At 40.4% G+C, this 5,786-nt stretch overlaps 1 pseudogene; it reads right to left on the bottom strand.

Annotated features, from left to right (window-relative positions):
- Nucleotides 1-1,989: 1,989 nt before the first annotated feature.
- On the bottom strand, nucleotides 1,990-3,372 carry LOC127646428 (uncharacterized; annotated as a pseudogene).
- Between the last annotated feature and the right edge of the window lie 2,414 nt (nucleotides 3,373-5,786).

Below are 5,786 nucleotides of genomic sequence, written 5' to 3'. Positions count from 1 at the left end.
TTTAAACTGTGCTGATCAGGTAGTTTGCAAGACTAAAATCAGCAGAAAAACTTAACCTTTTTCTTTACTTTTTAAGAGGAGCTGTCTGCTATGTATGCACCAGATACCAGATGTGTAAAATATTTCCGCCACGCAGCTGATGTACTCATGCCACCCACAGGAATCATGCCGGTGATGAATAACTAGAACTTTATTCACATTTTATTTATTTACGGAATAATTTATGTAAATCAGTGTTTCTCAATCCTTTCCTGGAGTGCTACTAACACTAGTTTGGTGTTGTCCAACACACCTGATTCTACTGATTAGCTCATTATTATAATGCTCCTTGATCTGAATTGAGTATGTCAAATAAGGGAGACATCCAAAATGTGTAGTGTTAGTAGTAGCCTACTCCAGGACAGGATTTAGAAACTTTGATGTAAATAAATGTAAGCCGTTTATCGGTCCAATGGCGGTCTCCAATAGTATGGGTGAAGGCCACTGAGCGTTACTGTCTTTCCTTTTACGCAACGCAAGATTAAATGAAATAAATTTTCTCTTATGTATTACCTCGTTATTTCATCTGACTCCATAAATGAAAAAGGTTTTAATGATATCTGAGCATCATTAAAAGTGAGCGAATGTTTGATTATTCTTTTTAACTCTTTAATTATATTTTACCCGTTCAGATTAGGAAACTATGTCGCTTTGAGGTCCTCGCGTGTTTTTCTCTTTTTCGCTGGTCTCATGATCACAAGATCATCAGTCTTTGATAATCAAACAGAGGTAATTGCTATATACATAAGATCGGTCACATTCACGTTTACACAATCAAAGATACATCAGTATAGCCCCCATGGAATTACATACACTTGAATTGAACATACACATACACGGCCACTATTACAGATACAAGTTGACCAACATAACTTCTCTTGTAATAGCTTTGGATTGGCCATGCCATGGTTTCCCGCATACACTTATCTGGAGAAACATTAAATTAAAACAGAGGTAAGACACACCTGAATTTAGATTGGTCAATCAGCATTTGCTGTTCTAAACGGAAATTCCCTTTTTGTCTTTGCAAATCAAGTACACTTGAGTTGATGGCAAATATTAGTCGTCAATAATCTGATGCAGACTTGCGGTAACATACAAATCGTTTAATCTACTTGGGAAAATGATTTCAGAGTCAGTCAGAATAAAATAAAATGTTTACAATTTATTGACCAGGTAATAGAACAATAATTCACAATCCAATTCATAGAGTAAAATCGTCGATCAATCAAATATAATAACAACAATTCGGAAATCGAGGAATTTATAGAAATATTTACCTGGCAATGAAAACTACACACAGCGATTGTGTGGGAAGTCTACCTACAGACTCCCCGAACCTTTTGCCCATTTTCCTTATAAACTCAGATAATTCAATATGCTTACCAAATGGTGGTGTCTGTCATTTTAATTAGATTTTGGTCCCCTATTGAGGGGTTTACAACTGTGGGATCAGAATTTGTAATTGAATGGGTTCTTGATTCCTGTAGATTTACATACAGGGCGTAGTTTGTATGGAGGATCTGGGAGAGGCACACCTTTAAGGGGCACACCACATTTCTCATATTTTATAACTGCTTTTAGCTTTTCATTATGGCTGGGAGAATGTGACCAGTTTACCAGGCGCACTGAGACACTTTAAATGATACCAAACATGTATAGTTACTATAGCTTTTTTGTACACACTTACCATTGCACAGGTTTTTAGTGAGCTTTAAGTGAGGAGGAGAAGGGGGGAGTAGGGGAGATGATGAGACTGTAGAAGTGAGGTGTGAACTGCACTGTGTTCTGCGTCTCGGATGTTGCTGTTACATATGCAAGAGAGAGTTCAAATATTAATTCTCATGAGAGCCTTTTGTTTTCTCGAGGGGTAGTCCAGAGTTGCTGGCACCCGCCTTACAGTTTTCCCCATTTTGGCACCGTGGGCCACTCACAGGTTTTCTTGCGGTGTCACTTCAGTCTTTGAAAGGTGGGCAGCTGTAAGGGGCTGAGAGTTAAGATAGTGTTGGTGGATGCTTTTACTGATCTGATGAGGTGTCTGAAGTAGCAACATTGGAATAGTGTGAAGGAGAAGATGAGTGCGCTTCCAACCCCACAACCTCGAAGTACCCAGTCCCACCAGGTGTATGCAGTTTGTGCCGATCGGGTAGATGAGCTAGACAGAATCTGTGCAGTCTTTCATGCCAAGTTTGGAGGATGACGTTCTGTACCAAGTCCATCGTGTCGACCAAAGCTTGTGTTCCGTGTTCATAAAAGGTGTCGTCCCACCATGGGGAGACCTCGGCGTCCTATGGCATCCTTCCGAGGATGTTGATCTGGCCCATAGAAAAGTCCTCTGTCACTTCCAAGAAAAAGGAGTGATTAGCAGGGCAGGTCATTCCTCCATATGTGAATGAATTCATCTCACTGAGGACGCACCACTGTGTATGAGACACTTGAACAGCATTTGAATGGCCATGCAACGATTCAACATTTATGAGTTTGCTATCATTGGGAGAGAAAGGCTGCAATATGTTACATGTACAGACAACATAATTGTGAGTTTCATGACAACAAGTATGACTGGTAAACAAGGCCTCAGTACCCTTCAAAGTCATATATCCAGTGAGGTGATCCCATTTAATTACCTGATCTTTAACTACCATGCCAATGGAGCGAATAGTAGTGCAATTTGGATAAACTTGATCTGGGTGGATTAAAGGAAAAGTGACAAAAAACCCAATGCAACCAATACATTCGTTTCCAGTATACATCATAATTGTGGATAACAGTTCTGGATATTTAAAATTTTTCATTTTTTCTGAAGAGAACCATTTATGCAAGTCTAAAACCTCAATTAAGTAATTCAAAACATGTCTCGGGGTCTTGTGAATACAAAGGTCTAAAATGTCCTGTCTTGTTGCAGTGAACAAGCCTTGTGCATAGGATCTGCAGGCTAAGTCACGTTCGATGGTACAGGTCTGATTGAACAATGTGTGGCTGATTGTTAGAAGCGCCTGCACTTCGGATCGAACCGCTTTGATAATGTTATCATTGCTATTGGTGATATGTTGGAAACCAGTGGCCGTCTGGTTTGTCTGTGGAGAACTGGGATTGTTTTGTTATTTTATTGGTGTTGGCTGCTGAATTAATTGATCCGAACAAGCCTGGTATACTGCTGAGTAGGTCTCGTTTTGAGCAAGGAGGTGGAATTTGGACGGCAAGTCTGTCTTTGTAATCAGAAATTAAATAACTGATTTGTGACTGTAGTCATGCATATGACTCATCATTAACATTACAATGTTTTGTATAAGCAGAGAGTATGTTGGAAATGTTGTAAGTTACATGTGTCATTACCAAATTTACATCATGTAATAAAGTCTTGTTGATGTTTCCTCTAATCAGTCCACCAGGAGGAATTGAGTGCAATTCTGGACACTTTTTGGGTTTAGTGTATCCACAGGTGGTCAAATTAAAACAATACGTAACAGTATTTACGATTGGATTGGTGAAATTGTCTATGTTATGTGAACATGCTCCGACACAATACGTTCCTTCCTTTCGGTTGGTCCACACAAAAGTTTTTTGTTTTGGCTTGTTAGGTGTGTACGATGTGAGATCGTAAATTAACTCTGTGAATCTCATATGTGTGTCATTATGTGTTTCTGTATGTGTGCACCTATATGTTGCAGGTTCCAAATATTTAACATAATAGCACAATTTTGGTTCTATGCCATTGTTGTTGTTTTCGTGTAGAGTGTACATGCTGCCAATTGTGTCGCATGGATCTATTTTAAGTTGATACCAGGCAGTGAGGTTGTGCATGAATTTTGGTGCTCGAGTATATCCTGAAATGTTTCCTGTAGGTGGGTGGGTGCTACCTGAACTACAGCAAATTTGTGGTGTGCAATTTGGATCCAGTACTATACTGGGAGACCATGTAGCTGTCTCTTTGGGTGTGACTGTGATTTTTTGTGTGGATGGCCCCTTGGAGTATTTCCACACCCACCTCCCACATTTCAGGTTGTGTGTGAGTGAAATTCTTTGTCCCAGTCTGATGCACGTGGGCCCGGACACTTTTCTTTCATCTGGCCTCCATGGGATCACTGCAGTCGACCTGGAAGGCAGGAAGAGAAGACAGTGACATTTATTTATTTATTCTGTGTACCTTTAAATGATTTGCACTGAGACATGTGGTACCATCGCAGTTTCCCTTTTACGGTTGTGGCCACACAGCTGTTGCATATAGCTTTAATTTCATATGGGCCATGCCATCGGGTGTGAATGCACCTTGCTTCACAAAAACGCGTACCATTACCATGACTCCTTCTGAGAATTTCACCTCAGAGCTTGGGTTGAATTGTGCATCATTTATTAAATCTGATTGCTGTTGTTTCAGAGCAGCATGTGCATGTAGCACTTCCAGCCTCTCTCGTAATTGCTTTAGCACAGACTGTTGAGTTGCAATCACGAGAGGCCCCAGGTCTGCTGGGGTAATATCTGGGTCTATGGGCAGCTTCATGACTCTTCCAGTCATGAGTTCGAATGGACTGATACCTGTGGCTTTTGAAGGAGTTGCCCGCAGTATTGTTAGAACTGTGGGTAGGGCATCAATCCATTGGTTTTTGTGTTGTGCTACCTGTTTCGAGATGCTTTCTTTTATGGTGCGATTAGCCCGTTCCACCATTCCGGAGCTCTGTGGTCTGTATGGAAAGTGAAATCTTTTTTTGATGTTCAACATCTGGCAGGGCTTCTGGAACGATGTATTTATCGTCTCTTAAAATCATGCCTTCAGTGACCTTGACTAGTTGGTCCTGCTGCAGGTGCAGTGTCAGCTCTCCATTAGCGCTCTACAGTTCTTGTTGGTACTGTTTTAAGTCAGTGGGAATAGTCTGAACTGCATTCACAGCAGGAACAATCAGTCTGTCAGGCTGCTATTCATCTCCCTTTTGTGCTGCTAATTTAGCTAATTGATCTGCAATGTTGTTGTTTTTCTCGTCCTCATCTGGATTTTTGTTAATGTGCGCACACACTTTGATGACTGAGAGTGAGGAATAGCACGTTTTAATCTCCTGCCAAATTGAAGTTATGATGTTAAAATGTTTGATTGGTGTTCTGGCAGATGTGAGGAATTTTCTCAACTGCCACTGTGCCATAAAATCATGGACCACACCAAAAGCGTATCGATTATCAGTGTACACACACAGCAGTTCGTGATGTGATCTGATTGCTTTAAGTAATGCAATAAGTTCCGCTTCTTGCACAGATGTGTTTGCGGATAGTTTGATTAGCAATTGGTTAGTGCCTGAATTGGGAGAGTGAGGAGTATACCAGAGGCGTTTCCAGCATTGAAGGACATCCGGGGCTTAGCCCAGACAATTTTATTTTCACACTAGCAACCACTTCCCTGTAGTCCAAAGCTGGTGAGAGGGTATTCTTTGAGTTTTGCTCTGGCTGGGCCTGTTTCTACAGTTCCTAAATCTTCCACTCTAGTACTATCCTCAACATCCTCTCTCCTCCCTGAATCATATGTGATAGTGCTACATATGTCAAATTGTGGACCAATACCATTGAAGAAAATGTATTGGGAAGAGCAGATCAGTGGGATTGCCCTTAGATCTATCAAGATTCTTGAATTTTCATGTACATTAACATAAAGTCATCACAAAAGAGTTATATTATAGTGAGTAAAGTGAAGTAAAAAAAATATTGAATATAAATAATTGATATTTTTTGACATAAATAGTCAAAATGATGTATAAGATCCT

This window comes from Xyrauchen texanus, chromosome 7 (assembly GCF_025860055.1).
Source record: "Xyrauchen texanus isolate HMW12.3.18 chromosome 7, RBS_HiC_50CHRs, whole genome shotgun sequence".
NCBI classification, from domain to species: Eukaryota; Metazoa; Chordata; class Actinopteri; order Cypriniformes; family Catostomidae; genus Xyrauchen; species Xyrauchen texanus.
Note: the sequence above shows the minus strand (reverse complement) of the source record. Positions and strands in the feature narration are given on the sequence as shown.